The 17,393-nt window shown below is 43.8% G+C and overlaps 1 protein-coding gene and 1 long non-coding RNA gene across 6 annotated transcripts in view; one reads left to right on the top strand and one right to left on the bottom strand.

Annotated features, from left to right (window-relative positions):
* Window positions 1–17,393, bottom strand: part of APLP2 (amyloid beta precursor like protein 2) — a 726,249-nt gene that overhangs the window by 363,574 nt on the left and 345,282 nt on the right. The window lies entirely within an intron of this gene.
* The window catches only part of LOC126934991 (uncharacterized), a 178,428-nt gene that overhangs the window by 22,584 nt on the left and 138,451 nt on the right, over window positions 1–17,393 (top strand). For all 5 annotated transcript variants that reach the window (XR_007719172.1, XR_007719171.1, XR_007719174.1 and 2 more), the window contains one exon: window positions 13,045–13,164. This is a non-coding gene — a long non-coding RNA (uncharacterized LOC126934991). The remainder of the gene's footprint in view (window positions 1–13,044; window positions 13,165–17,393) is intronic.

Here is a 17,393-nt window from a genome sequence, read left to right as displayed (position 1 = left end):
TATTTCATTCATGAACAGTCTAGGGGCCAAGGAAAGAGAAGAATGACGTGGAATCTCCTTTCCTTGAGATCTTAGAATCACGCCTGCCTCCTTACCTCCATCCAGGACTGTTAAACTCCCAAAGCAGGGACTTTTAGGCCCACATGCACTTAGCCTCGTCTTCCCACCTCCTGTTCATCTCCGTTTCCAATGTTCCACTGCCATAACTGCCAGGAGGTTCTGCAGAGAAGAATGAAGAAGAACCATATGATCCTAAACATGCTCTCTGAAGATATTATCAGCCTACCATCGGCCTTATATTTATTGGGATGTTTTTATAACCTTTATTTGACACCTCTTCCCATCATTTAAAATAAACCTGGTGCTTCCCTGAATAATCTCTTGAGATCTGTACGTGCCTCCCAGCATCACATTTGTGCTTTTAACAAGCACGCTCCTTCCACTGCTCATGGCCAACTCAGGTTCACTACAAGCAGGGAATCTGTGTCTTGGAACGATCAAGTCTATATGAAACTCGAATTTATTTTCTTTTGTTTCTGAGAACTAATTCCACTCCAAGGCCTATACTGTACCCAACAGAGCTGCATGCATGTTTAATGAAAACACGTCCTAGAATATTCATAATACTTCTACTATTTATGCCTTCAAACTGGAAACTACCCAAATGCCGGAGAGTAGAAAGGATGAATGAAATGTAGTAATATTTATTGAATACAATACAGTACAATACAATAATGATAATGAATTAACTGGAACTATATCCAAGAAGGATGAATCTCACAGACATTATGTTGACTGAAATGAGCCAATCACAGAAGTGTACATATTCTGTAACTGCTACAGAAAGTTCAAAGAACAGGCAAAACCAATGCACAATGTTAGAAGCTGGGATTGCATTTATCCTGGGGTGGGGGATGGAGTATTGGCTGGAGGCAGGGGTGAGGAGGCCTGCTGCTGTTTTTGTTGTATTCTCTTTATCTGGGTGCTGGTCTTGAGGGTGTATTCATTTTGTGAAAATTCGTTGAGCTGTAAACTTACGACTTATGTACGTTTCTGTATGTATGTTTTTATAAAACTTACAGAAAACAAAGAAGAAATATATTGCCATGTACTGATTGGACTCTATTCTGGGCTATCTTGGAAACTGCAGCTTGAAGACAGCTAGGCCTCAGCATACGCCCTGACATCCTGCAATCTAAGCTCTGGATCCTGGTCAACTTTGGGAGAATAATCAAGCCAATTTTCAGAGAAGCAGTTTCTATGTCTTTCAGGTCCTTGTGTCCTAAGGGATTAGGAGCATTAGGGACCTGGTCTCAGTGTGATCCTGAGTGCTCATCCATTCTCTGGTCATCCTTCAAAGAAATACCAGGCTCCTGAATTCATCTGCACAGAGCTGGCCAGGCTACCTGCTGCCCGCCATCCCATTGTCTTTCTTGCATTGTTCTGGGACTCTGGCCACACTCACCTTCCAAAATAACTGTGCAGTTGTCATCGTTGTTCAGGAGACTATTTTGGAACACTGGCTTAGCTTGGTGATGTGTAGAGATCCAGGAAGGGCCCCAGCTGTCGGGAGGGAGGCCCAGGGCCATCAGGGAGCTGGGGGTGGTAAGAAGTGACAGGGCTTCAGGAGGCGTGGAGGGGCCCAGGGGGAGCACCGTTTCTGACAAGTGTTCAGTCGTGGTGTGCAGAATTGGAAAGGAGGAGGAGAAAGGATGGAGGGGATCGGGTGCAGGTTGGAGGGAAGCTGGGAGGGCAGAAAAGAGTGAAGGAACATTAGGTTGATTAGTGCTGGTGGAAGAAGTAAGGAGAGACGTTCACAGAGGAGGGGCTGGAAAGTGAGGGTGTGAGTTGAAGGACACTAATGGTACGCTGACATACTGTTTCAAGAGTGGTTTCTATAGCCTGGAGGACTTAAGGACAGCTGTTGGGAACCTTCTACAGGGTGATAGAAAAGTAAGTGGGAGCAAGGGGGTGTGATGATTGACGGGCAGCCTAATGTCGAGTCAGGTGACATCCTGCCATATTTAGCAATGTAATAGGTAGTCAGATGACCTCACAGTCTTCAGGGCTGGGAGATGGCAGAACCATCTCAGGAGCTGTGACAGAGGAGTTGGGTAGATGTGTTTTCAGTGGGCAAAGGTGGAATTCCCTTCTCTTTTCTGTTTTCTCTTGATGTCACAGGCCTGCAGAAACAGCATACCATGAGTTAAAACCCCTCAACTGCACGGGTTTTCACCTCCTTGATTTCACAGGGTCTCTAGCTCTTTCAAAGGCTGCAGCAAGACAGAGGAAACATCTGGGCTCCTGTGGGGGTGTTTCATGTGCTTGTGTACAAATTAGTCCCCGCAGGACTCTGCAGCTCCACGTCGCTCTGCCGGGCACTGGGGCCATGTGCTCTGTTCGTCTGCGGGAACCTCTATCTCCCTAGAGTTACAGTTTAAGAGAGGAGTTTCCAAAAAAGGATGCTAATGTCCCAGGATTTTATGGACTTTAAGTAAAACTTTTTTTTTCTGTTATACTCAGAATGCTCTGAAGCTTTGTTCCTAGGTAACCTCACAGTGCCTGAATTCTTTCCTTTCTTTTCTTAGACATGGGGTCTTGCGCTCTCGCCCAGGCTGGAGCGTAGCAGCTATTCACAGGTGTGATCACAGCACACCGCGGCCTCCTGGGCTCCAGCAATCCCCCTGCTTCAGCCTCCTGAGTAGCTGGGACCGTAAGCAGGAGCTCATGCCCAGTTTCAATTCTTCTTTTCCTACAATAAGTTCTGGCCCAGAAAATTTTGCAACTCACCCCCACCCTTCACTCCACAAAAAGACTTCCACTGGGATTCCTGTCCATATGCCAGACTCATTTGAATCCTTGGGGATGGATCTAGCTTCAGTTTAAGTGCAGATTCCTGCTTCATCTCAGAGCCTGGCCGTTTTGAGGAGCAGGCGGTTTTACCCATCTGCCCACTGGCCCCTTGCTTCATTGTCTAGGCCTGTCCTTTCTCACCTAGTGTCCTAATCCCCTCCTCACCACCTCACAACGGAGAAAGTTCTGTGTTGCTTTCTCTCAGGATTTTCATGCTTTTCAAGAGCCAGGGCACTGTGTGCTTTCATGCAGGACCTAAGCAAATAAGGACATCACAAGGAGATGCCCAACTCTTAACCTGGTGCCCCTCCCACCCTGGAGAGGACTGTTCTTGTTCATAGTGTACACGATTGTCTATGTCAAAGACCCAAGGAGTTTGCAAAAACCTCTTAGAACTAATAAGTGAGTTTAACAAGGTTGCAGGATATAAGGTTAACACACACACAAAAACAAATCAATTGTATTTCTATATGTCAGCATATTAGGGTTCTCTAGGGAAACAGAACCAGTAGGATACACACACACACATACATATATACACACATATATATGTGAAAGACACACGTGTGTGTGTTTAAAAAGAGGGAGAGCGAGACAGAGAGAGATTGGTTAATTTTAAGGAATTTGCTTGTGCGATTGGAGGGGCTGACAAATTTGAATTCTACAGAGCAGGCTGTCAGGCTGGAGACCCAGGGAAGAGGTGATGTTGCAGCTCGTGTCTGGAGGCCATCTGCTGGTAGAATTCCCTCTTTTCCAAGGAACCTCAGTCTCTTTTCTCAAGGTCTACAACTGATTGGATGAGGCCCAGCTACATTATGGAGGGTCATCTGCTTTACTCAAAGTTGATTGATTTAAGGGTCAATCACATTTAAAACGTTTCTTCACAGTGACAGCTAGACTGGTGTTTGAGCCCAAAGTGTCTACCATGACATGACTTGGCCAAGTTGACACATAAAATTAACCATCAAGTCTGGGTACAGTGGCTCATGCCTGTAATCCCAGCACTTTGGGAGGCTGAGGCAGGTGGATCACGAGGTCAGGAGATCAAGACCATCCTGGCTAACATGGTGAAACCCTGTCTCTACTACAAATAAAAAAAAATTAGCCAGGCGTGGTGGTGGGCGCCTGTAGTCCCAGCTACCCAGGAGGCTGAGGCAGGAGAATGGCATGAACCCTGGAGGCGGAGCTTGCAGTGAGCCGAGATCGCGCCACTGCACTCCAGCCTGGGCAACAGAGCGAGACTCCGTCTCCAAAAAAAAAAAAAAAAAAAAAAAAAAAAAAGCCATCACACCCAGAAATGTGTGATTGGATAGGAAAATTGAAAACCAAGTACCACATAGAAAGTACCAGAAAATGAAATAGATAAACATCTTACTGAAAGCTACAAAATACCAGTGAAAAAACTCAAAGAAGATATAAACAAATAACAAGAAACACCATATTTGAAGATCGGAAGACTTAACTTTAAAAAGTTGCCAATTCTGCCAAAACTGATACAGAGATTTAAAACAATTCCAGTCAAAAATCTCGCCAGGACATTTTGTTGTTACAGACAAGCTGATTCTAATGTTTACATGGAAAGGCCAAGGACTAGAATAGCTAAAACAATTTTGAAAAACAAGAATAATGGTGTAGGAATGATGCTACTCACTTTTAAGTCATACTGCAAAGTTACAGTAATCAGGACAGTATGGTACTGCCTAGGAACACAGAGATCAATGGAACAGAATCGAGTCCAGAAAGATAGCTGCTTAAATATAGCCATGTGATTTTTGACAAGGGTGCAAAGGTAATTCAATAAAGAAAGGATCATATTTTCAACAAATGATGTTAGAACAACTGAACATTCATGTAAACAAAACAGACAAAACACTGAAGCTTTACAGCTCATACACAAATGAAATCAATATGGATAATAGATGTAAAAGTGAAGCTCTAAAAATTTTAGAAAAGAACATAGTAGAAAATCTCTTCCTGGGATTAGGAAAAGAATTCTTAGTCATCGTACCATAAGCCTGATCCATAAAAGAAAAAGTTGATAAATTGGTCTTTACTGAAATTAAAAGACTTAAGATGCTATTAAGAGAATGAAAACACTATAGCCCGGGAGAAAAAACTTGCAAGTCACATCTGTCACAGGATTTTGCAGAATATATAAATGGCAAATAAAACACAAAAAGATGTTCAATATCATTAAGTATTAGGGACTTGTAAACTAAAACCAAACACACCTATTAGAATTGCTGAAAAAAGGAAAACCTTTGGTAATACCAAGAGCTATTGAGAGCAATTGCAATTTTTTTTTAAATTATATTTTAAGTTCTGGGGTACATGTGCAGAACGTGCAGTTTTGTTACATAGGGATACCTGTGCCATGGTGGTTTACTGCACCCATCAACCTGTCACCTACATTAGGTATTTCTCTTAATGTTATCCTTCCCTTAGTCCCCCATCCCCCAAAAGGTCCTGGTGTGTTATGTTCCCCTCCCTATGTCCATGTGTTCTCGTTGTTCAACTCCCAGTTATGAGTGAGAACATGCGGTGTTTGGTTTTCTGTCCTTGAGATAGTTTGCTGAGAATGATGGTTTCCAGCTTCATCCATGTCCCTGCAAAGGACGTGAACTCATACTTTTTTATGGCTGCATAGTATTCCATGGTATATATATGCCACATTTTCTTTATTCAGTCTATTATTGATGGACATTTGAGTTGGTTCCAAGTCTTTGGTCTTGTGAATAGTGCCACAACAAACATAGGTGTACATGTGTCTTTATAGTGGAATGACTTTTAATCCTTTGGGTATATGCCCAGTAATGGGATTGCTGGGTCAAATGGCATTTCTAGTTCTAGATCCTTGAGGAATGTCCACACTGTCTTCCACAATGGTTGAACTAATTTACACTCCCACCAACAGTGTAAAAGTGTTCTTGTTTCTCCACATCCTCTCCAGCATGTGGTGTTTCTTGACTTTTTAATGATTGCCATTCTAACTGGTGTGAGATGGTATCTCATTGTGGTTTTGATTTGCATCTCTTTAATGATTAGTGATGATGAGCATTTTTTCATATGTCTGTTGGCTGCATACATGTCATCTTTTGAGAAGTGTCTGTTCATATCCTTTGCCCACTTTTTGATGGGGTTGTTTGTTTTTTCCTTGTAAATTTGTTTAAGTTCTTTGTAGGTTCTGGACATTACCTTTGTCAGATGGATAGACTGCAAAAATTTTCTCCCATTCTGTAGGTTGCATGTTCACTCTGATGATAGTTTCTTTTGCTGTGCAGAAGCTCTTTAGTTTAATCAGATACCATTTGTCAACTGTAGCTTTTGTTGCCATTGCTTTTGGTGTTTTAGTCATGAACTCTTTGCCCATGCCTATGTCCTGAATGGTATTGCCTGGATTTTCTTCTAGGATTTTTATGGTCCTGGGTCTTATGTTTAAGTCTTTGATCCATCTTGAGTTGTTTTTTATATAAGGTGTAAGGAAGGGATCCAGTTTCAGTATTCTGCATATGGCTAGCCAGTTTTCCCAACACCATTTATTAAATAGGGAATCTTTTCCCCATTGCTTGTTTATGTCAGGTTTGTCAAAGATCGGATGGTTGTAGATGTGTGGTGTTATATCTGAGGCCTCTGTTCTGTTCCGTTGGTCTATATATCTATTTTGGTACCAGTACCATGCTGTTTTGGTTACTATAGGCTTGTAGTATAGTTTGAAGGCAGGTAGAGTGATGCCTCCAGCTTTGTTCTTGCTCAGGATTGTCTTGGCTATGTGGGCTCTCTTTTGGTTCCATATGAAGTTTAAAGTAGTTTTTTCCAATTCTGTGAAGAAAGTCGGTGGTAGCTTGATGGGGATAACATTGAATCTATAAATTACCTTGGGCAGTATGGCCATTTTCACGATATTCATTCTTCCTATCTATGAGCATGGAATGTTTTTCCATTTGTTTGTGTCCTCTATTTCCTTGAGCAGTGGTTTGTAGTTCTCCTTGAAGAGGTCCTCCACATCCCTTGTAAGTTGGATTCCTAGGTATTTTATTCTCTTCGTAGCAATTGTGAATGGGAGTTCACTCATATTTGGCTGTCTATTATTGGTGTATAGGAGTGCTTGTGATTTTTGCATATTGATTTTGTATCCTGATACTTTGCTGAGGTTGCTTATCAGCTTAAGGAGATTTTGACTGAGATGATGTGGTTTTCTAAATATACAATCATGTCATCTGCAGATAGAGACAATTTGACTTCCTCTGTTCCTATTTGAATACCCTTTATTTCTTTCTCTTGCCTGATTGCCCTGGCCAGAATTTCCAACACTATGTTGAATAGGAGTGGTGAGAGAGGGCATCTGTTTCTTGTGCTGATTTTCAAAGGGAATGCTTCCAGTTTTTGCCAATTCAGTATAATATTGGCTGTGGGTTTGTCATAAATAGCTCTTATTATTTTGAGATACGTTCCATCTATACCTAGTTTATTGAGAGCTTTTAGCATGAAGTGGTGTTGAATTTTGTTGAAGGCCTTTTCTGCATCTATTGAGATAATCATGTGGTTTTTGTCTTTGGTTCTGTTTATATGCTGGATTATGTTTATTGATTTGTGTATGTTGAACCAGCCTCACATCCCAGGGATGAAGCTGACTTGATCGTGGTGATAAGGTTTTTGATGTGCTGCTGGATTCGGTTTGCCAGTATTTTATTAGCAATTTTTGCATGGATGTTCATCAGGGATATTGGCCTGAAATTTTCTTTTTTTGTTGTGTCTCTGCCAGGTTTTGGCATCGGGATGATGCTGGCCTCATAAAATGAGTTAGGGAGGATTCCATCTTTTTCTATTGTTTGCAATAGTTTCAGAATGAATGGTACCAGCTCCTCTTTGTACTTCTGGTAGAATTCGGCTGTGAATCTGTCTGGTCCTGGACTTTTTTTGGTTGGTAGGCTATTAATTACTGCCTCAATTTCAGAGTTTGTTACTGGTTTATTCAGGGATTCGACTTCTTCCTGGTTTAGTCTTGGGAGGGTGTATGTGTCCAGGAATTTATCCAATTCTTCTAGATTTTTTAGTTTATTTGCATAGAGGTGTTTGTAGTGTTCTCTGATGGTAGTTTGTGTTCCCATGGGATCAGTGGTGATACTCCCTATATCATTTTTTGTTGCATCTATTTCATTCTTCTCTCTATTGCAATTCTTATACATTCTGGGTGGGAATAAAAAATGGTATAGCCAGTCTGGAAAAGTGTGGCAGTTTCTTGTGAAGTTAACATGTATTTGTTGTGTAACCCAGAAACCCCACTGCTTAGAGAAATGAAAGCTTGTGCTTACATAAAAACCTGTATATAAACATTCTATTGATAATTCTATGATTATGCAATATTCTATTCATAATCACTCTAAGCAAATGTCCTTCAACAGGTGAATGAACAGGTATAAATGGATAAAGAAGTTGTGGTATATCCATACGATGAAATACTACTCAGCAGTAGAAAAGAATGAACTATTTACACATGCAGCAACTGAGCACTTTCCAAGGCGTGATGCTGGGGAGTGGGGGAAGGAAGTAGTCTCAGAAGTTTACATACTGTGTTTCTCGTTTTTGAGCAGATAAAATACTGATGGAGGATAGATTTATGGTTGCCAGGAGTTGCGAATGGGAGAGACTGTGATTATAAAGGGAAAACATGAGGGAGTTTTTGGGGGTGTGATGGCACTATTTTGAATCCTGATTGTGGCAGTGCTTATATGAATCTATACATGTGTTAAAATTATAGAAGTTTACACCAAAAAAAAAATTATATATATATATTTTAGATAGGGTCTCATTCTTTGTCCAAGCTGGAGTACAGTGGCACAATCATGGCTCCCTGCAACCTTGAGCTCCTGGGCTCAGGTGGTTCTCCCACCTCAGCCTCCTGAGTAACTGGGACTACAGGCATGTGCCGCCACGCCTGGCTCATTTTTCGTATTTTGTAGAGATGGGGTTTCGCCATGTTGCCTAAGCTGGTCTCAAACTCCTGGGCTCAAGCGATTCACCTGTCTCAGCCTCCAGAGTGCATGAGGCACTGTGCCTGGTTTGTATGGTGATTTAAATAATAAAATTAATAAAATTATAGAGGGTGAACACTGGATTCTGATATGGGCCTCCAGTTCCTCCGTGCTAAGGCGAGGCTGATGATCTGTAATCTGTGCAGCCATTACCAAATGCTGACCCAGCCTTGCGCTTCTGTTCTGAGGCTTACGTATTTTGATCTGCTTTTTTGCTTTAGATCCATTCTGACTGAAAAATACTTCTTAAATTTTGCTTTTCCATCCCACAAATGACTGATTCCAACCTTTCTCCCCAGCTGCTCAGCATGGGCCTCCAGCTGTGCTCTGCACATTGTGATAGCAGAGAGCTTTATTCACCCCCTGTTTTTGAAATGTAATTTCCGTACAGTATAATGCATGGATCTGAAATACATAGTTCAATGAGCTTTGGCAAATGTATACAGTGGTGTGTTCATACATGTTTTACAACTGGCTCTCTGGTGGGATAAAAAAGCCCTGCTTTGTAGTGTTTGCCAATTTCTGGAGTATAAATATTTCCACCATGGTGGATTCCAAGCTATCAATGTGATGTTGACTGGCTTGCAAACATCCTGAAAAATGAACAGTCCACTCTCTTGATGGTGCCAGCAGGCTTCAGCACCCAGATCAACATTCAGTACATGCCCATCACCCCACAAGTTCCCTAGTGCCCCTCTGCAGTCAGTCCCCACCCCTATCCTGTGCGGATAGTGATTCTGATTTCGACCACCATGAATTAGATTTTCACATTCTAGAACTTCATGCAAATACAGTATATATTTGGCCTGACTTTTTATTTTTGCCTCAGATTTGAGAGTCCCTCCTATGGTGTTTATCTGGTTGGTTGTCTTTTTCATTGCCCAGTAATATTTCATTGTATGGATGTACTGTCTTTGATTCTCCTGTTAATTGGCATTTGGGTTGTTCAAAGTTTTGGGCTTTTCTGAGTAATCTTGAAAGTACTTGAGAGGCTGTACAAAAGAGGTTCTAATATTCCTGGCAAAACTTTCTGCTGGGAAGAGGGACTAGATTCTGAAGCTTCAGATTTTACTGGCGATAATGAAAGAGCATCTTTGAAAGTGTCTAGCATGTGGCAGACATTCAATAAATGTTAGTGGAGTCTCACTTTGGCAGAATTCTGTTTCTAGGATCTGTGCCCAGAAATAGATCGTCTTTTACAGAAAGGTCAGAATCAACCATTCTAGAAAAAATTTAAAAATACCTCAGAGAGATTCCATCTTCTCATTTGATAAATCCATTTCAGGAATATTTCACAATTCTAACAATTAGAAAAAAATGTCTTTGATATTTTTATGTTATACTTTAAAGCCTACCTATTATACATATTATCTGATTTACGTCATACACATTTAATTTTCATTTTATGCACATTATTTTATTTAACTTTTGCTACAATGCTGCAAGGTAAATATACCTCTACTTTACAGATGAGGACAGATGAGACTCAGAAATGCTAAGTAACCTTCCTAGTTCACAAAGCTAGTGAGAATTTAATCGCAGTTGCCTGACTCCAAAATGCATGCGTTTTCCTCTGCAATGTGCGGCCCCACCATGTTCACTCCTCACTACAGGCAGGAAGCACATATTATTCGGATAATCGCTACCCATTTTCCTTTCATCCTCGTTTTTCCAGCGAGCAAAACATCTTGTACTGTCACTTTCTTTTTTCATTTAAGAAGTACATTTTGAATAGGCTCAGGACGGCCTGATTTAAGCAAGCAGAAGGAAAAATCCTTACAGAAAAGTCTGCGTTGGCCAATCAGCAATGTGAGAGAGCGTTCGGCAGATGGCGCTGTTTCCACAGGAGTGTAACGGCGGCCACAAGCGTTCTGCCGCCAGGGGGCGCCGCGTTCCGCCGGAGAAGCTTGGCAACGGGGAGCGCGGCTGCCGGGCCCACGCCTCCGTCGCGGTGCGTGCTTTCCCTCCAGGTGGGACGCTGCAGGCCCAGCCGCTCCCGGTGCCTCCAAACAGCCAGAGCGCTCACGTGGATAAGCTGCTAGACCAAGCTCAGTCCAGGAGGCCGGCTTCGGCAGCTGCTGCTCAGCTATCCCGGACAGCACGGGACTGTGCAGAGCCTCCCCTAAACCTCGTTCTTTTCAAGGGCAGTGGGAAGCACAGCAGCGTTTGCCTGTTCTTGCCAAGTTAGCACCGAGGGAGTTTCATCAGGGAGAGGCAGGGGCCTCAGAACAGGGAGGCTGCAGGGCGGCCTCCGCAGAAGGTGAGTGCTGGCAGCCCGTGGCCTGAGACGTTAAGCACGTTGGGGAGAAATGGAGAAAGAAGCTCCTTGAACTTCTTTCACACTCCGGTGTGTGAAGCCGCTGGGCCGAGAGATGAGAGCAGCCTGGTCTTCCCTCCTCCGTGAGGCTTGGGCGCTTGTCTCCCTTGCTGCTTCCTGAGTCATAGCCCCTTCCAGTCCTCCAAGGGCCCGCGTTCCACCATGGCCAGACATCCCCTTTGAGAGTCTGCAAAGCCTGTTTTCTCTCCTGGAGAATTCTAGGCAATTCAGGTCAAAGAAAGGATTTTGAATCAAGTCCTTGGCTATGTCAGATAGAAGTGCTTACAAGAGCTGAATTAATGGAACCATTCTTTAATTCCATGATCTGACTCCTGTCTACGTCCTCAATATTTTATTTTATTTTATTTTATTTTTTTTAGAGTCAGAGTCTCTCTCTGTCGCCCAGGCTGGAGTGCAGTGGCACAGTCACTGCTCACTGCAGCCTTGACCTCCTGTGCTCAAGCAATCCTGCCACCTCAGCCTCCTGAGTGGCTGGGACCACAGGTGTGCCGCCACATCCAGCTTACATCTCCAGTATTCATTCTCACTATTTGCCCCATCACCTGCTTTTGCTTTTTTTATACTACTTGCAGTTCCTTGCAATTTATGCTTAGTTAATATCTGCCTACCCTTCAAGATTTGCCGAAGCACTGCCTCCTCTGTGATGGCCTTTGGGTTGGTCTAACTCTTCCCTCCTTGACTCCTTCATGGTTTATCCCCTTTATAGAATCAATAGCACCTATTCCAGAAATCCAAAATTTTCACTGCACTTGATTATTATCCATCTCTGTCTTTTGAGCTGTCATCTCATTGAGTTCATATTCACCTTTGAATCTCCAGCACGCAGCCTGAGGACTGGAGCTTGCACTTCGTAGGTGTTCATTGAGTGAATCAAGGAAGGAATAAAAACACTCTTCACTTTGCATTTAGTTAAAAATCAGATAATACAGAGATTTCCATCAGAACCAAACCAAGCCAATGTCTCTTGGAACCACACTCACAGTTTATGCCTTGGACAACTGGTGTGATGGTTTCTTCATTGTTGCTATGTATGTCTGTGAACGTGTTTGTCTTTTAAAATTACTTACTGGAGAAGAAGTTCACTTTTACTTCATAAGGTAAATCCTTCAAACAGTCCCTACTTTTAAAATAAGGACTTCCCCTGTCCTCCTTGAAAGGTTCTTCTCAGGCTGCGTGTTGCAAGGTCCTTCCTTGTAAGGCAGTCGATGCTGTCTTATCCCCTCCCCGGCAGCAGAACTTGGGTAGCTTTGGATGTGGCCATCCAGGATTGGGGTTGTAGAGGTGAGACTCAGAGACATCAAATAATCTTTCTGTTTCTCAGCATTGGAAGATTTCAAAGAAAGTGTGTGCAGGGGGCAGAAGGTGGGGTGCAGGATTGTTTAAATTTGTGGGGTTGCTTTTCTAGGGCAGTGAGAATTCTCTTGCTGGGTGGAGTTTGGTTCGTGCAGCTCGGCTGGGGGTTGTTCCCAGCAGGCAGCTCCTAAGTGCCAGCCCAGGCTCTCTGGCCTGGGGCTACTCTCCATTGGCAAATGCCACCCTCTGTCTCCCATCACCTCTCCCCTCCTTCATGGAGAGGCAGGAAGGAACTCTGGGAGGTGGGAGAGAGCAGAGGCCACAGTCAATGTCCTCTGGACATGTCGGTAACTAGAAGCAGAGCTGAGGCCCTGGGGACAGACACCTTGTCGTTATGCTGAAGAGACCCTTCTTTAACGGTCATTGCAAGTTGAGCTGGGGTAAGGATTCTAGGTCTGGTTTGTTTTTTTCTGGAAAGTATATACTTCCTTTGTTTCTCTGGCCTGATTACTGCCCACATGTCCACAGGGGATAGCTGTTCTTCTGCTGTAGTGGGAGACGTGGAAGAGCGTGGACTCTGGAGCTGGACTCCCTGGGCTCAGATCCTGGCTTTGCCTCTTAGTAGCTGTGTGACTTTGGGCCATTCAGGTAACATCTCTGTACCTAAATCATCTGTTCTTTAAGGTGGGTTCATCTCATAAGGCAACTGTGAAAATTAAGCAGATTAGCACGTGTTAAATGCTGACAACAGCACCAGCACATAACCAGTATGCAGAGTACATCACCTCTTCCTGTGCCTGCCTTCGCCTTTCCCCAGCCCTCTCCCTTCAAGGTGGTCGCTGTTCATCTCAACAGGTACTCATTGGTGCCCCTGTACCCAACACCATTACAGGCACTGAGGGGGATACAAGGAAGCTTAGATGTGGTTTCCATTCTCAAGAGGCTTATGATATGGGGACATGAAGACAAAAGCAAAGTAATGAAAATAAAAAAACAGGAGTGAGTGGGGAAAGGACTGAAAAACTTCTTATTAGGTACTATGTTCCCTACTTGGGCGAAAGGATCCTTGGAAGCCCAAACCTCAGTATCATGAATATACTCATGGCACAAACCCACACATGTACCTCTTGAACCTAAAATAAAAATAGAGACTGGGTGCAGTGGCTCCCACCTCTAATCCTAGCACTTTGGGAAGCAGAGGTTGGTGGATCACTTTAGGCCAGTAGTTTGAGACCAGCCTGGCCAACATGGTGAAACCCCGTCTCTACTAAAAATACGAAACTTAGGTGTGGTGGCGGGCGCCTGTAATCTCAGCAGCTCAGGAGGCTGAGGCACAAGAATCACTTGAACCAGGGAGGGGCAGGTCGCAGTCAGCCAAGATCACACCATTGCACTCCAGCCTGGGTGACAGAGCAAGACTCTGTCTCAAAAATAATAAAAAATATAAAAAAAAGATGAAGAAAGAGCAACTTTGTTAAAATATATGCCACTAATATATAAGTGTCATAGGAGTTAAAAAGAAGGAGAGAGTGGGATGTGAGTGGCTTCATGTAAGAAGTCAAACTTGATTTGGGCCCGAAAGGGGGCAGAATATGGAGAACGGATTTTATGACTTTCATCTACAACTCTCTGAATTGTTCTGGCTTCTAAATCAAGATGGCAAAAACAATTGTCACCGCTCAGCTCAGGGAAATTCTCATGATGCCAGTTTACCTGGCAGGTTATACATAGGGTTAGGCCACTGCTGCCTTTGAAACTGTAGGAAAAATGCAAAACATTCAAGGGCTGTCCCATTCCTCTGAATAAATATCCCTAAAGCAAATGGCCTGACTCCGGGGTTGAGCTTTCCCCAGGCTTCGATGTTTTTGCCTGCACTGTGGCTGTAGAGGACTGACTTCCAGCCCAGTACATTCCACTCCTCTGAGCTGCTCCTGTTTCCCTCCAGAAGTCTGCAAAGCATTAAGCACTATATTTACCTCCAGCCTAAAACAAAAATGCCTGCCTCTGAGCATCCAGACCGGAGAAAGAGGATTGTCACCTCCGAGGACACAGCGTCATTGTTCACCTTGAAGCCATGGACACACAGGCCTGGAATGTTCATCCCCTCCTGGCTCTATCTTTAGCTTTTGGGTGGGCTCAAGAAAGTGAAGGCAATTTTGATGACACTCAGTAGGTTAAGACCCCATGCATGAGAAGCTGGCTGGCTGAGCGGGGCTTTGTGGAGAGCCTTGTGTAGTTAACCATTAAGGACTCGTGAGCATCATCCGAGGAGCCTGTGGAAGTTGCAGATGGTGGGATCCGTGCTCAGTGGTTCTGAGTCTGTCGGTCTGGGATGATGCCCAGGGATCTGCGTCTTTAACACGCAAGCCAGGGGATTCTGGCGACGGTGATCTTGGACCACATGTGGTGGAGAACAGTTAGCTGGAGCTATTGGCAACTTGGTCAAAGGAGGCAAAGGAAGGAAAAAAGGTGGAAGCTGAAGCAGGGGGAGTGATTTTGAATGGTTTATGAACTGAATGATGAGGACACAAATTAAGGCAAATCATTACATCATAGACTCAAGAAAGCCCGGAGCAGGGATTTACAGCCCCATTCGAAGAAGAACTCAGCCTTGGAGCCATCAACACAGGGAGACTGAGGCTGGAGACCATGAGGGGTGATGACCTGGGACCAACCCTGCTTCACCCAGAACACCTTCACTTTGATCTCGTTTTATATACATGGGTTCCATGTAGGATGTCATTTGAAAACTGGCCACTGCTAAAAGAAGTTAAAAAGAAATCATTAACCTCGAGACAATGTGTCAGTCATTGGAAATACCTTAATCTCCTTGGGTGACTGGTGGAGCGGTGTTCTATTAGGTCTAGATCGTTTTATCTGCAAGAGCAGGATGACTTTGGACAGAATGCTTGTGCATAGGCCCTTTTACTCCTTCTGTTCTTTTCTCCCTTTTAGCCAGTTCCCCTCTAATTTTTCTGTGATCTAGATCCATTTGAGAATCATATGAAAGCTTTGGACCTTTCCTGAAGAAAATGCATCTAGACACACACCTGTACACATTGGCATTCAGTTTTGGTGGGGGTTATGGGCTCTGTGAAACCCATCTGTACCCTTGGTGATCACACCCTCCTCTAAACTGTTATCTATTTATTTTATAGCAGTACCACGGTTATTCTTTGCTTCAAGTCTTTCAATTAAACCGCAAGTCTCTTGAGTGTAGAAACTGTGTCCTCTACAATGGCAGTCTAAAATGGGAAGGACAAGATGATCCGTTGCAGCATAAGAAGGGAAGTTTTAGAACTTCTGCTTATTTTATAATCTTATCCCTTTTCAGTTTCTATTTTTCTATGTTTCTATAATGCTCCTTGTATTAGAATAGTCCTTCTCCTCCTCCTCCTTATTATTATTATTTTGAGATGGAGTCTGACTCTGTTGCCAGGCTGGAGTGCCGTGGCACCATCTCGGCTCACTGCAACCTCTGCCTCCCGGGTTCAAGCGATTCTTATGCCTCAGCCTCCCGAGTAGCTGGGATTACAGGCCTGTGCCACCATGCCCAGCTAATTTTTGTATTTTTAGTAGAGACAGGGTTTCACCATGTTGGCCAGGTTGGTCTCGATCTCATGACCACATGATCCGCTTGCCTTGGCCTCCCAAAGTGCTGGGATTACAGGCGTGAGCCACTGCACCTGGCTGAATAGTTCATATTATTTAAATAAACATACTTATTTTGAAGGTGCCATGTTAAAAACTTACCGATAAGGATAACATGATTCAGAAAGCTTGGAGTATTCTGCGTTACAGAATTTTTTTTGATACTCATGCTGAACGTTTTGCTAGGTATTGGAGATATAAAAAAATGATGTAGCTTCTACTCTCAGGGAACTTACAGTTTAGTTTTGCACATAGTAGGTGTTTGGTTTGGAATGGAGGAGCTGAGATTTGAGTCTGGCTTATTTGACTCCAAGTCGGTAACTAGATGATGAGTTAATTCTTTCAAGATGGGTCATTTATTGCACGTTCAGGAAGCCACTGCCTCTGGGAAAACCACCCCATAGAACATGCTCCCACTTGGTATGAAATGTGAAGACAGGGTCTCTGACCTTATTATCATCCTTAGGTAGAGAGGCTAGTAGCAGTATTTCTGGAATTCTTACACAGAAGCTGCTCAGGAGTGGCACTCATTAGAAGGAAAAATCTTGAGACCGAGGTCGAATACACTCCTGCACAGCAACCTGCGGCAGTTACTTAGATTTTGTTGATTTGCTGTGGTCTTTGGGACATGATGAAGACTATGGGGTAGAGATGGGGTACAGTTATCTCTAGCCGTTTCTTTTTTTTTTTTTTAATGGAGTCTCCCTCTGTTGCCCTGGCTGAGAGAAATGGCCCGATCTCGGCTCACTGCAACTTCCGCCTCCTGGGTTCAAGCGATTCTCCTGCCTCAGCCTCCTGAGTAGCTGGGATTACAGGCGTGCGCCACAACGGTTGGCTAGTTTTTGTATTATTAGTAGAGACAGGGTTTCACCATGTTGGCCAGGCTGGTCTTGACCTCAGGTGATCTGCCCACCCCGGCCTCCCAAAGTGCTGGGATTACAGGCATGAGCCACCCACTGCGCCTGGCCTCAAGCCACTTCTTAGAGTTGCCTCAGGATCTCATGAGAAACTGAAGGAAAATTTTGGGGAAAAGGCAACCAGCGGAAGTGGCTGGGGCAGAGGAGCTGGGATGAGAATGCAGCTGAAGGGAGAATATCGCGAGGCTGCTCAGGGCTTCCCGGCAGCCCAGGGCATCCAACCCCTAATAGCATATTTCTCAGAGCAACTGGTAGCCTGGACCCATCTCTCAACAGCTGTCGACCATTTATTAGTAAGACTCCACTGAA

The sequence above is a fragment of the Macaca thibetana genome, chromosome 14 (assembly GCF_024542745.1).
Source record: "Macaca thibetana thibetana isolate TM-01 chromosome 14, ASM2454274v1, whole genome shotgun sequence".
Classification (NCBI taxonomy): Eukaryota; Metazoa; Chordata; class Mammalia; order Primates; family Cercopithecidae; genus Macaca; species Macaca thibetana.
Note: the sequence above shows the minus strand (reverse complement) of the source record. Positions and strands in the feature narration are given on the sequence as shown.